At 37.9% G+C, this 24,631-nt stretch overlaps 1 protein-coding gene across 7 annotated transcripts in view; it reads right to left on the bottom strand.

The window, feature by feature from the left end:
* Window positions 1-24,631, bottom strand: part of MSRA (methionine sulfoxide reductase A) — a 455,631-nt gene that overhangs the window by 394,324 nt on the left and 36,676 nt on the right. For 3 of the 7 annotated variants that reach the window (XM_042983565.1, XM_042983559.1, XM_042983562.1), the window contains exon 2: window positions 15,387-15,617. The exons of 3 other annotated variants lie outside the window; for them this stretch is intronic. The gene's annotated coding sequence lies outside the window, so the exon portion shown is untranslated. The remainder of the gene's footprint in view (window positions 1-15,386; window positions 15,618-24,631) is intronic. One more of the 7 variants, XM_042983560.1, reaches the window with a different exon arrangement.

Raw genomic sequence — 24,631 nt, 5'->3', positions numbered from 1 at the left:
TAAACACTGAAAAGGGAAACTGGAGGCGATTAAGGATGCTCTCTAGAGGTCTTTAAAAAAGTAGAATAGCTTGGCAACTATCTAGGGGTAATTTAGGTACAGTTCCGCCCCCTCCTCTGGCCTTTATCAACGCTCTAATTCATCCCCTGGCCCAGACAAGACACATTCACCATGGTAAACTACTGTCACACTCCGTTCAATAATGAGCTCTCTAAAGGAGAATAAGCATTAATAAAATGGCAAAAGCTCTCTTGGAAATAAAACTCATTTTTCTTTATTTAAACTGCACATTGGGTTTTTGTGGTTTTCTTTTTCTTTTTCTTTCCTAACACTTACATCCAGAAATAGCCAAACAAAGCTCATCTCTACTGATCTGTTATTCCAAAGCATTAAAAGGAATCCAGGTAGAAGATTGAGGAGAATATTCTGAGTCAGAGACCCACAGAATAATTTATTATGCACCTCTTTGCTAGGTGCTATTTGGCATGGGAAACAGCTGCCCAGAAATTCTAGTTCTGCTTCTCAGAAGGCTAAAAAAGGAGACTCCCATTGGTACAGCTACAAAAAAGCAAACTACATGATATCTAGCATTCTAAAATTCTGGACTCTTTGTTTATTCTCTGGCTCTCTAGTCAGTGTCATATTAAAAAACTGCAAAAGAGTCTCACATTCCAAGAGGTCCATGTTCTCTAAAATACTTGAATTTTTATTCTCTCCTTATGTTGAAGAAGGAAAAGAGGCTTTTTAAACTAGGATCCTCTTCTTTTCCTGTCATACCTGTCATTACACTTGATTGAATTTATGTGTGGTCTTTCTTCACCAGTGAAGAAGCCCCATGAAGGCAGTGTGTAGGTCCATCACTGTATCCTCATCACTTAGCTCTAACAGACACTCAGATATTACATAAATGGATTGACCACTTGAACGAATGAACGGAGGGCAGGGGACTGACCTATGCACACAGTCCCAAGTGGTATATGGGAAGGGCTAGTATAATAGTAGCAACTTGCTCTTCTCCTAGCGAGCCCATCACAGGGTGAACAAATGCCATATGATGGAATGAACAAGGAATTTGGAGGCAGAAGACTTGATTTGAGCCCTGAGGCTGTCACTAAGCCAGGCACTTGAATTCGCTGAGCCTCAATTTTCTCACACCTGAAATGTGTGTGTGTGTGTATGTGTGTGTGTGTGTGTGTGTGTGTGTGTGTGTGTGTCAGAGGATTATACTAACATAAGTAACATAGAAAAAACAGAGTTTGCAATTAAACAAAGGATAATCTTTTCACACATTCTTTATTGAAGTTTTCCATAAAACTTTTAAATAGTGAAGGAGTTGTACAGAGATGGTGACTGATGCCAACTGCTGATTCCAGGGAAGAATTCAGTAAGTGGAAGAAGGAAGACTTTGATCAAAGTTCAGCCAGTGACAGGACATTCAGCTGGTTTCCTTCTGTGTTGTCTGAGGCTCATTCACTGCACTAAATAGCAAGCAAGTATAAGAAAGCGAACATGCATTGAGGGAAGCATAAGGCCACTGCCCTTAAGAAAGGCAAATCTGCAAAATCCAGACCAGGAGCTTTTCCTTAAGATTTGGACTTGCAGGGCACCTGGGTGGTTCAGTCAGTTAAGTGACCAACTCTTGATTTCAGCTCAGGTCATGATCTCATGGTTTGTGGGGTCAAGCCCTACATTGGGCTCCTTGCTGATAGGACAGAGCCTACTTGGGATTCTCTCTCTCCCTCCCTCTCTCTCTGCCCTTACCTTACTTTAGCTCTCTTTCTCATTCAAAATAAATAAATAAATGTAAATAAAATTAAAAAAGGAAAGAAGATTTGGATTGCAGGCCAGTTTTCCATCAGTTGTTCATTTCTACCTAGAACTTGACCCTTGGTTACGACAAACTATCATCTTATGGGCATGGGTGCCAAATGCAAAATGCCTGCCAGTATAGTGAAGAGAGCATACTTTCACACTCAGATTTTAAAACAGAGATATGATTATATATAGTTATCAAAGCAGTTCACATATAAATAGTAACTAGCAAGGAAAGAAGAGGGAGGGCCCTACTACCCAGCACTCCCCCAGTCCTCCTGGTTTCTCAATCTTCTGTGTGTTCTTTTGTTTTACAAAATGATTTGGGAGATTAGGTAGGATTTTTTTAGGCAGGACAGCAAGGAAAGTTGGTGAATAAGTGCTACTTGATTGCACAACAAAAGATACCCAAAGAGCCTCAGCCACAACTCAATTCCACTTGCCCCAACAGTTTGCATTTCTCAATTAAGTTATTTTGTTGGCAAGATGACTGGTTAGAGAAAGGAGAAAGTGCTTACTGCACCGCGATTATTCACTGTATAGAAATCACTGTAATAAGATCAACAGAACATTCTAAGGACTCGAGAAATCCTATCTGCTAAGGCTGCTGATGCAATGGGAATGTGCCCATGTTATCGGTGTGCTGTAAGAGGCTATGCAAATAACAAAATAAAACTTCACAATAGTCATTAATTCAATGATTGGTGCTCAGAACCTGCCCCTGACTTCACCTTACCAACAGTCTATGTGGAAATTAAGAAATTTTATCCTCCAGATGTTAAAATTAAGGAGATACAATTCTGGTACATTAAAAGAAATGTTAGTCTCATTAGCCCTCCCTGCCACATCCAAAAGCATGGATTGTAAGTAGTACCACTAAAATCATCTCTGAAAATAAAAAATGGAACTATTCTAATTTGTCAAACATATACCATGGCTGATTTCAAAAGCTGCCATAAGGAAAATTAACAAGTCAAAGATTGAAGAAGATATTTTAACCCGTGTAATAAAGAACTGTACTATATTTGTAATAAATATATTACAAATTAGTAAGAATGAAACTAAAATAAAAACGTGCCAAGAGTATGAATAGAGAATACAAAGAAAAGGAAACCTAAATTATGGATATAAAAGGATGTGCAGGGACCTGGGTGGCTCAGTTGGTTAAGCATCCAGCGTCCAACTCTTGATTTTGGCTCAGGTTATGATCTCATGGTTCGTGGAATGAAACCTGTGTCAGGCTCTGCTCTGACAGCACGGAGAATGCTTGGGATGCTCTCTCTCTCTTTCTCTCTCTCTCTCTCTCTCTCTCTCTCTGCCCCTCCCCAACTCATGTGGGTGCACAAACTCTCTCTTCCTCAAAATAAATAAACATTTTTTAAAAAAGGATGGGTAAAGGGCACTTGGGTGGCTCAGTCAGTTAACCATCCGACTTTGGCTCAAGTCATGATCTCATGGTCCGTGAGTTCAAGCCCCACGTCAGGCTCTCTGCTGACAGCTCAGAGCCTGGAGCCTGCTTCAGATTCTGTGTCTCCCTCTCTCTCTGCACCTACCCCACTCAAACTCTGTCTCTCTCTCAAAAATAAATAAACATTAAATTAAAAAAAAAAAAGGATGGGTAAACTCACTAAGTAATCAATGAACAAAAATAACAGCAAAATATTTCTTGCACATCAGATTGCCAAAATATCTAAGTCTGATACCACCAGTACTGGCAAAGGTATAGGAGATACAGAGATACGATAGTGCAGGAATGTTAACTGGTACAAATGCTTTGGAGAATAATTTGGTATTATTGAGTAAAGTTGACATATTTGGCAACTGAGCTTCATTTCTAGGTAATTCCCCTTGAGACCACAAATATGTACAGAAGACATGTGCAGGGTGTCCATCATCGCATGGTTAGCACAAGACAAATGTGAAATGGCCACAACAGAAGAAGGATAAACTAAAATGAAATGCTCTGCAGCATCAGACCTGTAGTAACAACATGGATCAATCTCAGAACTATCTAATTCTATCCAGGAAAAAGACAGCTGCAGTAGAAGATCATTTTAAATGCATTTTAAATTATGCAAAACATAGTTACATATATACATAGTAATACTACAAAAATGTGCATAGAAATGTTCTACACCAATTCAGGGTTGAAAGAATGGGGCTTTATTTATATTCCTAATGTTTCATTTTCTTTAAAAAAAAAAAAAAAAGATCTGGAGCAAATAAATATGGCATTTGTTAATTTGGGATAATGAGTACCTGAGGATTTACTCTGTTTTATTCAGTACCTCACGATATGTTTCAAAGTTTTCATAATTAAGACCTTTTAAAGCATTTTAAAGGTATATGTATATAACCCCTAGTCTATGGATACACAGCCCTGCAAATTATACAGAATCAGGTGCATTATCTTTACCCATCACAGTCATATGCTTGAAGTAGCTAGACTAGATAATTATCTCTCATATTTGTGTAATAGCTCTCAGTTAAATGGCTTCAGGTGTACTACCTCATTTAATATTCCTAACAACCTCCGATTTAGGTATTATGACACCCATTCTTCTGAGAAGAAAAGTCAATGTTTAGAGTTGTGGAGTTTTTCCCTAAGATCAACCAGTTAGTAAGTGATTCAGTCCTGGGATCTGGTACTGTCATTACTATTGCACAGATGACCATTAAGAATCCCAAAAATCTATTATTTTAAAATCATATGCATCATCTTTAAGATCAGTGTTATAAACTTGAAACCATAGGTGTGAGTTAGCAAATGAAATATTTTATCACTGAAATGTTTCAAGTCCCCCATCAAATCCATTTCTTCTATTTCTAATACACCGACCTCTTCTAAAAATAAGTTACAATATGTTACATATTATTAGTGGGAAAAATGGAAACCTTGCACAGACAAGCTTTTCCCTCCTTTAAAAAATAAATTTTCAAAGTTAATAAAGTAGAAACTATAATCTTGTTTCTTCGCTTCCAATCTTTTATTCACTGTGCTAAGGGTAAACACTAATCATATAGAAGTTGGTGATTAGGGCTAGTGAGAACATACACATCATGAAATAAGTTATCAAACACAAAGAGCACAAACAATAGAAGCTAACTATAAGGAATACACATTCCAGGGACTGTTCAGGTTATTTCACCAGTACAAAACTAACAGTCTAAATAACAGTATCACCTATAGGGAACCTGAATCTCACAAGGCAGTAACCAGGCACTCCTCTCACTCCAGGCTGTAAATAAAAGCCAATAAGGAACCTAGACTTCCAATCCCACCTTGCAGTAATGACGAAGTGCCCCCTTTCCCCTACAGGCATGGTGTCAGAGAGAGAGGTCTATTAAAAAAGAAGATTTAAATAAGATCCAGGGTTTCATAACGTAATAGCAAAATGTCCAGGATATAATCACAATTACTTATCATACCAAGAACAAGGAAAATCTCAACTTGAAAGAGAAAAGACAATCAACTGATGCCCACACCAAGAATGTTGGAATCACCTGAGAACAATTTTTAAAGCAGCCATCATAAAAATGTTTCCACAGTTATGAACAGACATGAAATAAATGAAAAATTAGAAAGTCTCAGCAAAGAAACAACAGATAAAATACATTAACTGAAATTAAAACTCACTAGGTGGGCTTAATAGCAAAATGAAGATGACAGAGGAAAGAATCAGTATCCCTGAAGATAGAAACTACAGGAATTACCCAGTCTGAACAACAAAGAAAGAAACAGAACAAAAATAAAAAAATAAAAAAGCAAAAGGCATCAGTGTCAAGCGCCCATAGGACTATAACAAAAGATCTATCACTTATGTCATCCCAAGTCCTGGAAGAAAAGAAAATAGAGGGAAAACCTAAAAAAATTACTTAAAGAAATTATGGCTGAAAAATTTGCAAATCTGGCAAAAGACAGGGGTACCTGTCTGGTTCAGTCAGTACAGCATGCGACTCTTGATCTCGTAGTCATGAGTCGCATGTGCCCTATGTTGGGTGTGGAGATTACTGAAAAAATAAATAAACTTTTGGGGTGCCTGGGTGGCTCAGTTGGTTAGGTGACTCTTGATTTCAGCCCAGGTCATGATCTCATGGGTTTGTGGGTTCGAGCCCCACATCAGACTCTGCACTGACAGTGCAGATCCTGCTTAGGATTCTCTCTCTCTCTCTACCCCTCCCCTGCTCATGCTCTCTCTCACTTTCTCTCTCTCAAGATAAATAAATAAACTTTAAAATAAATAAATATATAAACACACCAACAAACTTTTTTAAAAAATCTGGCAAAAGACATATACCTACATATTCAAGAAGCTGAGTGAACCCAGGATAAATCCAAAGAAATCCAGGCCAAGGCCACATCATAATCAAACTCTTAAAAAACTAAAGAAAGAAAGAAGTTTGAAAGTAGTGAGAGAGACCCACCGCTGTTGCTCAACATAGTACTGGAAGTTGCAGCCTCAGGATTCAGACAGCAAAAAGAAACAAAAGGCATACAAATTGTCAAAGAAGTCAAACTTTCACTCTTTGCAGATGACATGATACATTACATAGGAAACCCAAGAGACTCCACCAAAAACACTGCTGTAACTGATACATGAATTCAGCAAAGTCACAAGATACAAAATCAATGTACAGAAATCAGTTGCATTTCTATACACTAATAATGCAGCAGTTGAAAAAGAAATCAAGGAATTGATCCCATTTACAATTGCACCAAAAACCATAAGATACCTAGGAATAAACCTAAAGAGATAACAGATCTGTATGCTGAAAACTATAGAAAGCTTATGAAAGAAATCGAAGACAAAAAGAAATGGAGAAACATTCCATGCTCATGGGTTGGAAGACCAAATATAGTTAAAATGTCTATGGTACCCAAAGCAATCTACACATTCAATGCAATCCCTATCAAAATAACACCAGCATTATTCACAGAGCTAGAACAAATAATCCTAAAATATGTATGGAACCAGAAAAGACCCCAATTAGCCAAAGCAAAGTTGAAAGGAAAACCAAAGCTGAAGGGATCACAATTCCATACTTCAAGCTGCATTACAAAGCTGTAATCATCAAGACAGTATGATACTGGCACAAAAACAGACACATAGATCAATGGAACAGAATAAAGAACCCCTGACAGAGTATTCGATGGAAAAAGGCCATCTCTTCAGCAAATGGTGCTGGGAAAACTGGACAGCGACATGCAGAAGAATGAAACTGGACCACTTCCTTACACCATACACAAAAATAAATTCAAAATGGATGAAAGATCTAAGTGTGAGACAGGAAACCATCAAAATCCTAAAGAAGAAAACAGGCAGCATCCTCTTTCACCTTGGCCACAGTAACTTCTTACTAGACTTGTTTCTGAAGGCAAGGGAAATAAAGGAAAAAATAACTATTGGGACCTTGTCAAGATAAAAAGTTTCTTTTTTAAAATGTTTATTTATTTACATTTATGAGGGAGTGGAATGGCGGAGAGAGAGGGACAGAGAGAATCCCAAGCAGACTCCGTGCTATCAGTACAGAGCCCGACATGGGGCTTGAACTCACGAACCGTGAGATTGTGACCTGAGCCAAAAGCCAAGAGTGAGACACTTAACCACCTGAGCCACCCAGGCACCTCAAGATAAAAAGTTTTTGCATAGCAAAGGGAACAATCAGCAAAATTAAAAGGCAACCAATGGAATGGGAGAAGATATTTACAAATGATATATCAGATAAAGGGTTAGTATCCAAAATCTATAAGGAACTTATCAAACTCAACACCCAAAAAACAAATAATACAGTGAAGAAATGGGCAAAAGACATGAATAGATACTTTTCCAAAGAAGACATCCAGATGGCTAAAAGACACATGAAAAGATGCTCAATATCGCTTATCATGAGGGAAAGGTAAATCAAAACCACAATGAGATATCACATCACACCTGTCAGAATGGCTAAAATTAATAACTCAGGAAACAAGAGATGTTGGCAAGGATGCAGAGAAAAGGGAATCCTTTTGAATTGTTGGTGGGAATGCAAACTGGTGCAGCCACTATGGAAAACAGTATGGAGGTTCCTCATAAGAATTAAAAATAGAACTACACTACAACCCAGCAATTGCACTACTAGGTATTTATCCAAAGGATACAGGAGTGCTGATTCAAAGGGGCACATGCACCCCAATGTTTGTAGCAGCACTACTGACAACAACCAAAGTGTGGTTAAAGCCCAAATGTCCATCAACTGACAAATGGATAAAAAAGATATGGTGTATTTATATATACAATTGAATACTACTCAGCCATCAAAAAGAATGAAATCTTGCCATTTGCAACAACATGGATGGAACTAGAGTGTAGTATTATGCTAAGTGAAATAAGTCAGTCAGTCAAAGAAAAACAAATTATATGATTTCACTCATATGTAGAAGGGAAGGAAAAATAATATAGAAACAGAGAGGGAAACAAACCATAAGAGACTCTTAAATACAGAGAACAAACTGAGAGTTGCTGGAGGGGAGGTGGTTGTGGGGATGGGCTAAATGGGTGATGGGTGTTAAGGAGGGCACTTGTTGGGATGAGCACTGGGTGTTATATGTAAGTGATGAATAACTGGGTTTTACTCCTGAAACCAATACTGCACTGTATGCTAACTTGAATTTAAATAAATAAATTTAAATAATAAAAAAGAAAGTAGTGGGGGAGAGACATCATCTTACCTAGAATGGAAAAACAATTTGAATAACTGCAGATTTCTCACCAGAAACCACAGAGGCAGAAGGAAATGGCACATTTTTCAAGTGCTTAAAAAAAAAAAAAAAAAAAAAAGGAACTATCAGCCTGGAATTCTATATCCAACAAAAATATCCTCCAGGAAAAAGGGAAATCAAGACATTCTCAGCTGAAGGAAAACTAAAAGACTTGTTACCAGCAGACTGACCCTGTTAGAATGGCAAAAGGAAGTTTTCTAAACAGAAATGGTAAGAAGGCTAAGAAACAACTTTGTATTAAAAATGAAATATGACTATTACATCCCATGACATTGTATAAATACTATTTTATGTGAGTAATTAGAATATTGCCCTGATTAACATACCATGAAAAATTCTATACTGTAAAATAATTTAAAGATGATGAATGTAATATTTGGGTTATTTCTACAAAAAAAAAAGAAGGTAGACATTATGAGCTCATAGTCAAGTCTATAACCTTCTATCATTATCTATACTGAAAAGTCAAATTCAACTCATATCATTGTAGTTTACAACTTTTTCAAAAATGTATCCTATGATGAGTGCTAATACTGCCTATTGATCCAGCAATCCCACTCTGGGGTACAGACCCAAAAGAACAGAAAGCAAAGACTCATACAGATTATGTGCACACCCATGCTCAAAGCAGCATCATTCACAACAGCCAAAGGTAGAAACAACCCAAGTGTCCATGGACAGAATAACAGGTAAATAAAACATGATTTTACATATATATATAACAGAGTATCATTCAGCCTTAAAAAGTGAGGAAATGTTGACACAGACTATATCATGGCTGAGTAAAACACCCAGTCACAAAAGGACAAATACTATATGGTTCCACTTACATCAAGTACCCAGAGCAGTCAAATTCATAGAGACAGAAAGTAGGATGGTGGCTGACAGGGACTAGGGGGAGGGGGAATAGAAGCTGCTGTTTAATGGGTACAGAGTTTCAGTTTCACAAGATGAAAAGAGTTCTATGGATGGATGGTGGTGATGACTGCACGACAGTGTGAATATGCTCAATGCCACCGAACTGTGCACTGAAAAATGATTAAGATGGTAAAGTTTATGTTACGTATTTTTACTACAGGTTTTGTTAAATTTTAACTAAAAAAAGAACAGTATCTATCATTTATTGAGCACTTACTTTGGATCATGGAGTACACTAAGAGCTTTGCATATATTTCTTTATGTCTCTTCCCAACAAACTTGGAGGAAGATAGCATGATCTCTGCTTTCCACATGAAGAAACTGGGTTTACATAACTTGACCAAAGTTCAACAAGTAAAAAATGGAGTCAAAATTCAAACTGAGGTTGGTGAGACTCTGAAACCCATTTCCTCTAACCCATCATGATGGAGGACTATTTGTTTCAAAGGACCAGGATAAAGCATTCCTGAGTCCCGGGGAACAATTCAACCTTTCTAAGTAAGGGAAAGTAACTTACAGTGCCTAGCAAAAAAGGAGATATGAATGTCACTAGGCATCTGAAATGAAAAGGATGGCATCACTACAGAGGGGCTAACTCTTCAAAACCCACACTTTACAGGCACCTGGATGGCTTAGTTGGTTAGGAAGCCAACTCTTGATTTCGGCTCAGGTCACGATCTCCAGGTCAGGAGACTGAGCCCCACATTGGGCTCTGTGCAGGGTGTGGAGCTTGCTTAAGATTTTCTCTCCCTCGGGGCGCCTGGGTGCCTCAATCAGTTAAGTGTCTGACTTCAGCTCAAGTCATGATCTCACAGTTTGTGAATTCAAGTCCCACGTTGGGCTCTGTGCTGACAGCTCAGAGCCTGGAGCCTGCTTTGGATTCTGTGTCTCCCTCTCTGCCCTTCTCTGTCTCCTGCTCACACTCTGTCTCTCTCTCCTTCAAAAATAAATAAACGTTAAAAAAAAATTTTAAAAAAAAAAAGATTCTCTCTCCCTCTTCCTCTGCCCCTCTCCTGCTCGCTCGCTCACTCTCTCAAAAAAACAAAAAAACAAAAAACAAAACCCCAAACTTTAATACCATATTTTCCACAAAACCTCAAGATCCATACATTAGAGGCATTATAATTATACTGAAGCAAGAGATTCTTAACTATAAAACAGAAAAGAAAATTTTAATTCTTAGAACATTGTGAAATACAGAACACAAACAGGTAACTTCTTTCCTTTTCTACAATTGCTTTTAGGAAAATAAAATAACCTTGGCACAACCAATGACCAAATTAAGTCAAGCCTTGTAGTTGGTGCTATTACTCATGACCTGCTTGGTCTCAGAATAAATTCCTAACTTCAGTATTTTCTGAACCTTTTTTTCACCTTACCAGAATTTCTACATATCCATCTCACCCCATTTCACTATGTTCTCTGGAACCCTGCTGATCACATCTCCTATCTGACCTGATCCTACAGGCAAACACTGGAATGCTGCCCTCCTTTGCCCCAGACCCCCAGACTTTCTTTGGTTCTTGCTGTCCTGATTCCAAGCCTGGATTCACCCCCCATGCTCTCTCTCTCTTCAGTGCCACCACTTCATCTGGGGTGACTTTGTACCTTCCTAGAGCAGGAAAGTTGGGCCTGAATTTCAACCCCCTCATAACTATACACAACAGTCCTGACTGTGCCCCGCCCTCTCCTGGGCCTCAAAACACCTCTACAGAAAGACCTTTGAACTGACCAGAGCAAACCTTCATAACGTCTTAATCACACTCTCAGTGTTGACTGTTTTGGATAGTCCAGTCTAGCCTCAAGATCCCACATCAACTCTCACACTCTCAGAGAAGTTATTGGCAGGACTAAACCAGCTATTGAGCAGCACCCTCAGCTCTCCACAATTTTCTCTCACCATGATCCCCTCAGCCTTCTTCCCACAGGAGCACATAAGGAAGACTTTCAACTTGTTAGACAATCAGTTGGCCTAGGCCACACCACCAATGCCAACAGCTCTGGGATCCTTTGGAGAAATGAGGAGAGGGAGAATGCAAAACAATAAAGGGTTGGCATGGGAGGAATGAGCAGTTGGCGCCATTGTATACCAGTCAAGTCCTTATTTTATATTGTCTCCAATGGTTACCTCAGGGGATTCTAACTTGGTGACAAAGAATGTGGCCCTACATGCTACTCCCTCTACACTCATAACCAGCAACACAGACTCAGATTAAAAGTAAACATAGTACTTTCTGTTCCTCAACCATTAGGGGAAAAGTTTTCTCAATCAAATAAGACTCAAGAAGATAATAATCTGCCTCACAACTTGGTTTATTCCTTCAATGAATCCTTATTGGGTGGATTCACCCAATGTGAATGTACCAGTGTGAGGCACTGTTGCTGGAATTAATGAGATGCAGGTGAAAGCACTGGCAAACTGTAGAGAGATACACATTGGTTATTCTTATCCTTCCTCTCGCTGCAACTCTGAATTCCTAATGGGCAGAAATTATAACTCTGTCTCCCCTACATCCCGCATGGGGCCTGGCACACAGCAGGCCCTCTGGGAATATTTGTTGAGTATCTCAGCAGCGCATACCTGCAGCTGAAACATTTCTCGTCTCATTCTATCTGCCACCAGCCCTGACACAGGTCTTGGCCATCAGAAAAACCTCCAAGCTCACCTCTCTGGTTCATGTGACTTTTATTTCCTCTTAAGAATATGAACCCTCTACAGACGCATGGGTGGCTCAGTCAGTTAAGCGTCCGACTTTGGCTCAGGTCATGATCTCATAGCTTGTGAGTTCAAGCCCCACGTCGGGCTCTGTGCTGACAGCTCAGAGCCTGGAGCCTGATTCAGATTCTGTCTCTCCCTCTCTCTCTGCCCCTCCCCCACTTGCATTTTCTCTCTCTCTCTCTCTCTCTCTCTCTCTCAAAAATAAATAAACATTAAAAAATTTTAAGAAAAAGAATATGAACCTTCTTTTCAGATGAAAGAACAACCACATGGAATAAAGTTAGCCCACTAAGTTAAATGCTCACTAATGTCTAGAGTCAAGAGATGTATTATGCCTATGAGTCTTTATGTTAGTGAACAAAACTAAGGAAACAAAACAAAACACCAGACAGCACGGAGAGTGGGCTGACTGGTGCACTTAAAATACACCACCCCCCAGCAAACTTACTTCCTAAGGGCTACTGATGTGAGGTTGACCTCTTCTTCTCTTTGTCAGGAAAAAAAAAAAAGGAAAAAAAATCCCTCATAAACAGGCCACTGTTTCATGTTGCAGCCATATCTTCAAAGGTTCAATGACATCTATTTTGATACCTGTAAAATCTAGCACGTGAGCAGTGGTTCAATCTTCCCTATTTAATTTCTTTCTCACAACATTTGAATTGCTTTTTGTACATGTCCATCAGAAGACTTGAACAACTGAAGCTTTCTGGCGAATAAGATACGGCAACCTAAATAATGGTAAAACAAAGTTCCTATAGCTGTATGGACTACAACTAATCTCCTGAGTTTTCAAAACAACACTCTAGAATACGTACATTGTACAATAAAAGTTAACATACTTTAATCTGCTGAAATAAATCTCATTACAGTGCTGCTCTTTTCTAAGCTTTTGTACTTCTACCTTAAATCTATTCTCTCTTCCATCTATGCATGTGGTATCCTTCCCTGTCACCCAAAATAACTTCGTCAATAAAATATTAGCATGCTTAAGTGGGTACTCAATCAACATTTGTTCAATGAATGAAGAAATGACTGAATAATTATAAAACCCTGGACGAAGTCCCCCTAAGAGGTTTCCATTAGTTTACAGAATTACGTGCTTGCATGTTCAGGTATACATACCTAAATGGGACTAAATAATAGGTATCAAGCAGCAGTTAAATATTAATCCATTTCTATCTTAATAATTCTACTTCAAAATATATAATTCAAACCACGGTGATATACGCTGAGATAGAGTTCGTTTACAATCGTACTACTAGTATTTACACACTTTAAAATAAGATCTGAAATATTAATACTGATATGGAAATAATTCACAGCCTAAATGTCAGTGTGTTTGTAAAATAAAAGGTTTAGAAGCAAAGCAAAGTGCCTAAGTCTAAATGTATGTGTTTGAAAATGTAATCAATAATTTTAAACCTAACTTTTCAAAAGGTTGTACAAAGGAGTGTCTGTGACACTCAGTCAACAAGGGACATTTTAATATGGGATTTTTTTCATTTTAAGATATGTAACAAGTAGGCCGGAGAGAATATATTAGTCAGAAACTTTTACTGGGTGTAACAGCTAATATTTATTATCAAATCTTAAGTCTACTAAACACCATAAAATGGAGCTTTAGCAGTATCAAAAAATTTAATATTTCTTAAGGTATGTTCTGAGATCTCTGTTTTCTAATTCACTTATTTTTTATTATCCTGTCAGAAAAAATTGGACATAAAATAGTCTGGATTGAAGATCAGTTTATTCTCACTGAGTTCGCTGCAAAGAAGTTATGAAATAAGCTAGCAAATGATCCTTTTAACTTTAAGGGAGATGGTCTTAGAGAAACTAAAGAAGTCACATATTTAGGCAACCTAAAAATGACACGGGGTTATGTTAAAGGTTTAAAAAGTAAATGAAAGTAAATATAAATCGGTAATAAGACGGTCAGAATGAAAACGTAGCTCTAATTTAAACTTATTTGCTGAACTTTCTTTTTGTGTCATATATTGTTGGTTGCTAGCATAGGCGTGAATGATCCCGTGAGCAGTTCAACAAGAAGACTGTAGCCATGCAAGCATCTCCTTTCCAGTGCCTATCAGCATGTCTTTTATGTCTTGGCGTCCATTTTAGGAATATCAGCGAGGTGGTGTATAAAGAAGCTTATAAAACAAAGGTTGTCACTTTGGCAACCCACGTGAACATTAAGTGATTTCATTTTATTGGAGATCAAAATGTTGATTAGTAAAAAAGTTGAAGGAAATACTTAAGCTCAACTCTGCAAACACCTGTATTAGATTTCACATATTTTTAACTCGTATTTGTATATTAAATGCCATTCTCAGAATTGCTGATGTGTGTCATTATAATACCATAAAAAACACTTCAAACAATTGATCATTTAAGGCGCGCGGTAATATAAAGCTATAAACAAAAAAAAAATTGTGAAAGGATTAAGAAATCCATGATTACATACTCAAAACAAAAGGAAAGATCATGGAGCAGTCTTTTATATTACCCAAAATGGTTAGTACTTATGTGAATATACGATTTCCCTGTATTCTTTTAGTATATAAAATAAAAAGAACACATATTATCACAGTAAGTTATAACCTAATGCTATAACTCAAACTCTCTTCTTTAGAAACAGATTACTTACTGACAATGAGGGTGGTCCACAAAAATACGTGCCTTACAGTTACCCTCTCCTACAATAATGCTGATTTTTAAGAGCAGAACTATCACAATCCAACCATAAGCAGGCCTAATAGAAACTTTATTATTAAGAAATTAGATACAAAGTGTACATCTAAGTAAAATACTGGGTAGTACTGAAAAGCAAATCCATGAACTTTCTAGATTTTCCTTCTACTTAAAACATTTTGAGAAAGCCAAGCTACAGTAATCGTTTAATTATACAATCTAATCAACTAAAAATAATGGAATTTTTCTCCAAGTATTGCAAACACAGCTTGCTACTTCTTATCTAAAAGATTAAATTTCTATTCTCTACCATTCCCAGCCATTTCTGCCAACATCATAAAAATTACCTTTTATCATTTTCTTCTCACAATGAGAATTCCCTAATCGCACACATCTTTTAGACATAGACACCTCCCCACCCACCTCCCCACCCACCTCCAAAAACTGGTTCAGAGCAAAGACACACACAAAAATAATGACCAAGCTCACATTTCTTGTTTGCCCTTCAAACGAAGTCTGGTGTCTTCAGCTTGCCTTTCTGGTCTTCAGTGTTGTCACTCATTTGCTGGGGGATGTAGTTTAGGACAGCATGAAGCAGCAGAAATAAAAGCTGTTGCTTTAAGAAAACGTTTTCTTAAACACATGGATAAAACAACTTTTACTCTGACTTCCTGGCTGGGTTGCATAAAATCTTAGAAAGGCTCCTTGAAACGTGAATGTCTACAAATGGGAAAAAATAAAATAAAATAAAATCTAAAAACTTACGTTCTGAACACATTCCGAAGGATGTCTGATTTGATTTGAAAGCAGGTTTGTACTGATGAACAAACTTTATTTTGTAGAAAATTAATATTCTCTCTAATTAGAAATTTGCCTTGCCATCTTCTATATTAATCCTGTCTCTCATGATATAATCATACATGCAAAAAATCAAATACAGTATTTCCCAAATGCATGGACACTGTGGAAGCTTCATTTTGAAAAAGGCTTTTATTTCCCTTAATACTGGTGACTAAACGTCATTGTTATGTACCAACACTTTCAAATAGCCCAAGAGACTTAAAAAGCCTTCTAAGTTTGAAAACCAAAAAGTTCTGAGTTTTTCTGTACCCCAGGACGGTTTTCTTTCCTGAAGCTCAAGCCGAGAAAGCAGACAAAAGAAGCTGATTTGACTGAGCTGTGCCAAGTCTTGCCTTTTTTTCTTTCCTCAGCTCTCCCTCTGCCTCTCTCTCTCTCCCTCTCCCTCTCTCTCTCTTTCTCTCTCACTCTTTTGCTCCCAGTATGGCAACCTTCCGAGCAGTCTTGGCGGAGGTCCAGCCTGTGCCAGTCTGTCTGAATCCTTGTCTCCAAAAGATGTCCTTTGCGGATCAATTAATACATTTGAAAACAGGAAACTGTGGTACGGTACCCAAATCCTGGCACCAACAGCATCGACTTCTGCCAAATCACCTTACAGATTTCATGGTATCCTACCTTTCATAATCATTACTAACATGTTCCCGGAGCAATAATGGAGTACTAGAAGCCATTCACTGTTCAGCGATAAGGAATCTGTTCCCTAGAAATGTCCATATGCGACATATGCACAACCTGCAGTAAATCAAAATTCTCCTGTGAGAAGAGATGTATGTAACTTTAATAAGCACCACATACTGTATTTCTTTTTATAAGACTTGCTTTTCCTTGCCCTGCTGCAAAGAATCATGGGAGGATAGAAAAGGAGGCATGCAGATTAAAATTAAAACTGTATGCCCAAATAAGTCATGCTTTACCCTATGGGAAAAGAACATAGTTCTGATTGAACAGTGAATCCTATTATTAAGGAAATTCTAATGTAAGCTGTACCCATGCAAAATTTTCCTGGATATGAAGGGGGGGAGAGAATTCTTTGCAAAACATAAATATCAATTAAAAGGGAAAGAACAAACTCAGGGGTGGATTTAGTAAAATTAAGTATATTTTCATATTTTGAACCTCAAGTTTCAACACAGTCACTTGTTTACTAAATTCATACCACTACAATTTAATAAGTATAAATAAATACTGTTTATTTTTATTTATAGCATGCACATCTTTTAAAGCCTCATCCTCTGCAGCTCAGTTAATACATGCAAAAACAAGAAGCCACGGTATGGTACCCAAGTCCTCGCACCAACAGCATTGACTTCTGATAAACCATTTTCTGCTATTTCATTTAAGATATCATTGTGACCTTTGATGCTTGAAAGTACAGGGTAGCTATACTCTAGAATCCCCATGGTTTCATAGAAAGAGCCCAGAACAGCAAGTTCTAGTCCTTGGCTCTAAGGTATTTAACCTCAAGGTCCCAAATTGCTTAATCTATACATTCCTCAGTTTGCTCATCTAGCAAATATAAAAATCAGTAACTTCCTCTTCTGTGGTCCCAAAATATTCTGTCTAAACCCAATACACCTTCATTCTAATTGTACAGGACTTAGTTGAGTATGTCTTTTATCAACCAGATGTGTCATTCTCAGGCTGTGCCATGCTGTGTCACTAATCCAAGAAAACTGAAAGTCTTGCATAAGGCTTCCATATTATGCAGGTGCTCAATGAATCTATAAGGAGAATAAATTATGGCTATGGATCGCATAAATATTATTCTAAAGTTCCATAAAACTATGATATATGATCATGAAAAACAAAATCACATATTACTAAATCACAAATTGATAGATCAGAGAAATGCCACAAGATATTGTAAGTGTTGAATTAAAGCACTAACAAGTGTTCTGTGCAATCCTTCCAAATAAGAGTGATGAAACATGAGCAGGATGACGGTGGATTTGCAATTTATAATAAACAGTTTGATTACAAATGAAAGATGAAGAAAGAGTCTTAAAAGCAGCAAGAGAAAAGTGACTCCTCACATATCAGGGACCTTAAGAAGATTAACAGCCGATTGCTCACCGGAAGCCATGGAGGCCAGAAAGCAGTGGGATGACATATTCAAAGTGCTGAAAGAAAAAAAACATCCACCAAGAATTCTACATCAGCAAAAATCTCCTTCAAAAATCAGACACCCTAAGACATCCCTAGATAAACAAAACCAGAACACTTATTGCTAGTAGATCTGCCCTATAAGGAATACTCAAGAGGGGCTGGGGCTCAGGGGCTGAGCCTGGGTGGCTCAGTTGGTTAAGCATCCAACTCTTGTCATTGGCTCAGTTAATGATCACACAGTTCATGGGATCAAGACTTGTGTTGGACTCCTGTTTTGGACTGACAGTGTGGAGCCTGCTTGGAATTCTCTCTCTCCCTCTCTCTCTCTGCCCCTCTTCCACTCATTCTCTCTCCTCTCTCTCTCTCTCTCTCAAAATAAATAAATAAACTTAAAAAAAGACATAAACTTAAGAGCAACCACAAAGAAAATAGGGGAATTATAAAGTTATCATACAAAAATATCTAACACAAAAGAAGACTGTAATGGAAGAGAGAGGGACAAAAAAGACAAAGACATACAGAAAACAGCAAAATGGCAAAAATAAATACAGTCTCATCAATATTTACATTAAACTTAAATGAACTAAAGACTCAAATTAAAAGACAGAGACTGGAAGAATGGATTTAAAATACATAATCCAACTATGTGCTGTCTACAAGAGACACACTTTAGATTCAAAGACACAAAGAGGTTGAAAGTAAAAGAATGAAAAAATATACACCATGCAAACATCAACCAAAAGAAAGCTGAAATGGTTATATTAATATCAGACAAAATAAATTTTAAGAAAAAAATTGTTACTAAAGACAAATAGGGGTGCCTAGGTGGCACAGTTGGTAAAGCATCCAACTTTCACTCGGCTCATGATCTCGCAGTTTGTGAGTTCAAGCCCCACATCAGGCTCTGTACTGACAGCTCGGAGCCTGGAGCCTGCTTCAGATTCTGTGTTTCCTTCTCTCTCTGCTCCTTCCACACTCACACTCTGTGTCTCTCTTTCTCAAAAATAAATACACATTTAAAAAAATTTTAAATAAAGACAAATAAAAATCTTTTTTAGTCATAAAAGGGCCAATTTATCAAGAAGATGCAATCATTATAAACATATATACACGACAAAAGAGCTCTAAAATATATAAATAAAATACAAAATAATTGAAGGAAGAAACAGACAATTCAACAAATAGACAATTCTTCAATAATAGGTGGTAACTTCAAGACTCTACTTTCAATAATAGAACAACAATATAGACAATCAGCAAGGAACAGAAGACTTGAACAACACTGTAAAGCAACTAGACCAAAGAGACAACTATAGAATAATCCACTCAACAACAGCAGAATGCAATTCTTCTCAAGTGCACATGGACCATTCTCGAAGACAGACAATATATTAAACCATAAAACAAGCCTCAATAAACTTAAAAGGATTCAAATCATACAAAGTATTTCTTCAACCACAATGGAAGAAAAGTAGAAATCAATAACAAGATAAAAAGATTGGGAAAATCACAAATACAAGGGGAAAAATGCTCCTAAATAACCAATGAAAAATAATAAAGACTAGAGTGGAAATAAGGGAAATTGAGAATAGAAAAAACTATTTTTTTTAAATCAGACAAAGATATTACAGGAAAACTACAGAGCAATATCTCTTATGGATATAGATGCAAAAATTCTCAACAAAATACTACCAAACTGAATCTGGCAACATATACAAAGGATTATAAACTATGACCAAGTGGGATTTAACCCAGAAATATAAGGTTGGTTCAACACAGAAAAAAATCAATGTACTATAGCATATTAATAAAAGAAGGGACAGAAACTACTCAATCATCTCAATAGACACACAGAAAGCATGTGTGTCTATTGAGATGATACTACCTTTTACCTTTTATGGTAAATAACCTAATACCTTTTCACGATTAGAAAGCTGTATTTACATAAAGGAAGAGCACTGAAGATGGAAAAAGTGAAAGTAAAATAAGAACTTTTATTTTTCTTATTTTTAATTGATCTAACAGATAAGAGTTTGTTCAAGATAACAGCAATGTACTTATTTATGCTTATGTCTATACATATGTGTGTATGTCTGTGTCTGTGTGTACAAGTATATGCTTATTTATAAGTGAAATGAAAGACAGTGATGATTTGAGGGTGGAAGAGAGTTATCAGGATTATTTTGTTATTATAAGACACCCCCTAAAGTAGTACAGTGTTAGGTGGAAGTGGATTTGGATTCGTTGTAAATGTATACTGCAAACTCTAAGGCAATCACTAAACAAAGGTTTTTTCTATATTTTTAATGCTTATTTATTTTTTAGAGAGAGAGAGAGAGAGACATAGAGTGTGAGTGAGGGAAGGGCAGGGAGAGGAGACACAGAGTCCAAAGCAGGCTCCAGACTCTGAGCTGTCAGCACAGAGCCTGATGCAGGGCTTGAACTTGCAAACCATGAGATCATAACCTGAGCCGAAGTTGGAACTTAACCAACTAAGCCACCTAGGTGCCCCTAAAAAAAGTCTTTTAAAAAACTGTAACTGATATACTGAGAAAAGAGAAAAAATGAGTTCATATAAAATTCTCAAAACCACAAAAAGCAGAAAAAAGTAGAAGACAAAAATAGGAACAAATATACAATGGCAACAAATAGAAAACAGTAATGAATATGGTAGATAGTTATCCAACCATATCAATAATCATCTTGAACATCAATGGTCTAAATGTGCCTAGTAAGACAGAGATTGTCAAAGTGGATCAAAAACTTGTACACAAATGTTCCTAACAGTGTTATTTATAGCAGCCAAAAAGTGAAAGTGACCCAAATATCCATCAACAGTTGAACAGGTAAACAAAAAGTGGTGTAAACATGCAATGGAATATTATTCAGCCATAAAAAGGGATTAAACACTGATACAATGCTTTAACATGGGTGAATCTCTGAAAAAAAACATGCTAAGTGAAAGAAGCCAGACACAAAAGCCACATATTGTATATTCCTATTTATATGAAAGGTCCAGAATAGACAGACCCATAGGCGCAGAAAACAGACTAGTGGATGCCAGGGCAGAGAGAAGAATGGGGAGGGGCTCCTGGGTACGGGGTTTCCTTCTGGCGTGATGAAAATGTTCTAGAACTAGTAGTGATGGTTGCACAGCTTCGTAAATATACTAAAAACTGTTCAACTGTTTACTATGAAAAGATGAATTTTATGGTACATGAATTATATCTCAATAAAAATAAAGTTGCAATCCATCTCTCCAGTATTTTTCATTGTTGTGAATGATTACAGCCCAAGGTAAGCCTACCAAAGTCCTTCTTATAAAAAAATACTACGCATTACCTAAAACCTTGACCATGTGAATCTGCTTCAGGAATCCACTCAGCACATTCTAGTGCCTTACTTTGTTCTGACTTCTTGGATATACTTAGTCAACACCAGCATTCCCGGCCTCTCCAAATACTCCCTTCTGTGCACCCTCTTGGATTTCCAGGCCCTCCTTGAAGCACGCAGTCACTCTGTCCTCTTTCCCTAACTGCCGGGCCCTAGGGAGTTCAAACTTTTGACGGACACCTAGGCTACATGTTAGCAAATCTTCTCTTCCCACAACTCGGGTAACTCTTCACAGGCACCCTGAGCCCAGCAGGCTTAGGGAGGCCTCCCCAATACTAACCCAGGATCTGACTTCACTTTAATCCCAGTCTCTCTTCCACCCCTCTGTGGTTCCCTCTCCCAGCCACCTATTTGGACAGGGCACACTCTGTACCTACACAGGACACCGACCCTAGAATGTAAACTCACTATGGTAAATTCACAGACACGGGGAATTTTCTTCCCAGTGTGTACTGTTTATGATTTATTGGAGCCTCAAAACCTTCTTTTGATTCAAGCTCTCAGACAGAAAATACAACCAGAAAAGGCTGATTCTTAAAAGTTTTACATAGCCTGTAAGTTAGTGGTTGCTGATGGTAGCATGGTTAAGTGTTCCTACTGACTTAGCACAGTCTATGTGAGTAAGAGAAGAAACAGGGGGTCAAAATGTACAAACTTCATGTAAACCTGTGGGTTTTCAAACTTTCTTCCAGGGAGCCCTGGAGCTCCCCAGAGGCTGCAGGGCCTTCAAACTAGACAAAGAAAGAATAAGTAGGCAAGGTTCTAGGACATCACCACCTGCAGCAACCACAGTAGCTCTTTTTTTATGATGTATAGGTACGAGGTTCATACCAGATTTTAACAAACGTTTTTATTAAAAAATAATGTTTAGGGGCGCCTGGGTGGCTCAGTCGGTTAAGCGGACGACTTCAGCTCAGGTCATGATCTCACGGTCCGTGAGTTCAAGCCCCGCGTCGGGCTCTGTGCTGACAGCTCAGAGCCTGGAGCCTGTTTCAGATTCTGTGTCTCCCTCTCTCTGACCCTCCCCCGTTCATGCTCTGTCTCTCTCTGTCTCAAAAATAAATAAACGTTAAAAAAAAAAATTTTTTTTTAAATAATGTTTAAAATACTTTGTTTTAGGCCAGTCCAGAAAAATACTTCTTAATGAGCTAAACTAACAAGAACTTTTGAGGTTGTGACTCTCAGAATATTTACAACATGAGCTAATATTGTCACCTAAAATGTGAGATGGCAGTGGGAAGGTACTCCCTAACCATACTAAGAATATATCTACTTCGTCCATTAGACAGAAAATGATGGGTGGGCACTTGGGTGGCTCAGTCGGTCAAGCATACGACTTTGGCTGAGGTCACGATCTCACGGTTCATAAGTTCGAGCCCCGCATTGGGCTCTATGCTGACAGCTCAGAGCATGAAGCCTGCTTCAGATTCTGTCTCTCCTTCCCTCTCTGCCCCTCCCCTGCTCGCACTGTGTCTCTCACTCTCTTCGAAAATAAACATTTTTTTAAAAGAAGAAATGAGAGAAAATAGGGGCACCTGGGTGGCTCAGTCAGTTAAGCATGTGACTCTGGATTTCAGCTCAGGTCATGATCTCACAGTTGTGAGATCAAGCCCCATGTGGGGCTTGGTATTCTCTCTCTCTCTCCATCTCTTTCTCTCTAAATAAACTTTTTAAGATGTTTTTTTTTTTTTAAATGAGGGAAAATAGAATTATTGAACCATTTCCCCACCCTCTTTTCCCTCCTTAGATTTAGATCGTTAGGTCTATAATCTGAAACCCCAAAGGGCATGGATCTGGTCTTCTTTCCCAGATATTCATTAAGTTTTGAATACTGATATCCACTCAGGGATAGTTCTCTCAAACATTATCTAAACAACCAGCACATGCCAGGCATATGACAGGAATAAGGAACCACTGCCATCATGGAGCATGTTTGTAAACAAGTAATTACAACTACAGGTCACCCATCAGCTATGACAGAAGCACACTCACGACGTCCTAGGAACACAAGAAGGAAGTAAGCTGAAGGGTCATCTACTGACCAACCAAATATCAAATACATGTCACTTTAGATAGAACAAAGAGAGTTTAAAAGGTTTATTCATTCATTTTATACACATTTACACGTGTTCATTTATGCTTAAAGCAGTAAGCTGAGGTTCTAGAAAATCCAGAGGCATATCAGAAATCACCCCAGCCCTCAAGAAGCTTAAAGTCTAATATAAAGACACTTAAGAAATACCACACTTTACATAATAAGTGTTATTATTTAAATAGCTCCCCAATTCCTAACTCTTTCATGTTCCTTCCTGATGTCATAAATAAAAGAACATTGCGTTTCCACAAAGCTCAAATGTGGAATTTTGATGACCATCCCTTCTGAGGCCCATCCAAATCCTACCCATTCTCTCTTTCTGCTGTCCTCTCCTCCCCCGCCTCCCTCTCCTCAGTCTCCTCTTTCTTTCTTCTTTCTCCTCTCTTCCTTCTCCCCATTATGCACTTAGTCATTATCTGCATTTACTGATTTACTAAGCCAGTATTTACTGAGTACGTGCTTATGTACAAAAAGTAGGGTTAGAAGGCACAATGAACACAGCAATGAAATAAAAAGGTAATCATGCATTAATAATTATGCTAATAAGCACTTTCACATTCCTTAATTCATTCACTCCTCACCCAATCTTTGGAGGAAGACAGGTGTTATTTTACTCTATAGATGAGAAACTGACATCAGGAGAAGTTATGTGACTTGTCCAGACCATTAAACACATGTTTAGAGTACAGGTAATTGAAGCAACTATTCCAGATTCCATTATTTAATGAGTTCAGGAAAACAGAATGAACACAGGTAGCTTCATACATCCCACTACGTACTTAACATTCCCTTTGAATGATTAATAGATACCTCAAAATCTACCTTGTCAAACCAGAACTCATGATTTTCTCACAGAAGTTCATTCTGGGGGGCACCTGGGTAGTTCAGTCGGTTGTGTGTCCAACTTCAGCTCAGGTCATGATCTCACCGTTCGTGGGTTTAAGCCCCACATCAGACTCACTGCTGTCAGCGCAGAGCCCGCTTTGGATCCTCTGTCCCCCTCTCTGTCCTTTCCCTTTCCCCTTTCCTTCATGCTCTCTGTCTCTCAAAAATAATTAAAATATTAAAAAAAATTTTCATTCCTCTTTCAGCCTCCATTTAATAGTAGCACCAAACACTTAGCTGCTCAACCTGAAAATCCAAGAGTCATCCTTGATTCATCCTTCACCACCCACTAAAAAGGCTAAAAGGAAAGAATGAGATAATATAAAGTGTTGGTGAGGCTGCTAGAAACTGGAACCCTCATAACACCTGCTGGTGGGAATACAGAATGGTAAACAGT

This window comes from Panthera tigris, chromosome B1 (assembly GCF_018350195.1).
Source record: "Panthera tigris isolate Pti1 chromosome B1, P.tigris_Pti1_mat1.1, whole genome shotgun sequence".
In the NCBI taxonomy this organism is placed as follows: Eukaryota; Metazoa; Chordata; class Mammalia; order Carnivora; family Felidae; genus Panthera; species Panthera tigris.
This window is presented reverse-complemented; position numbering and strand designations above follow the sequence as displayed.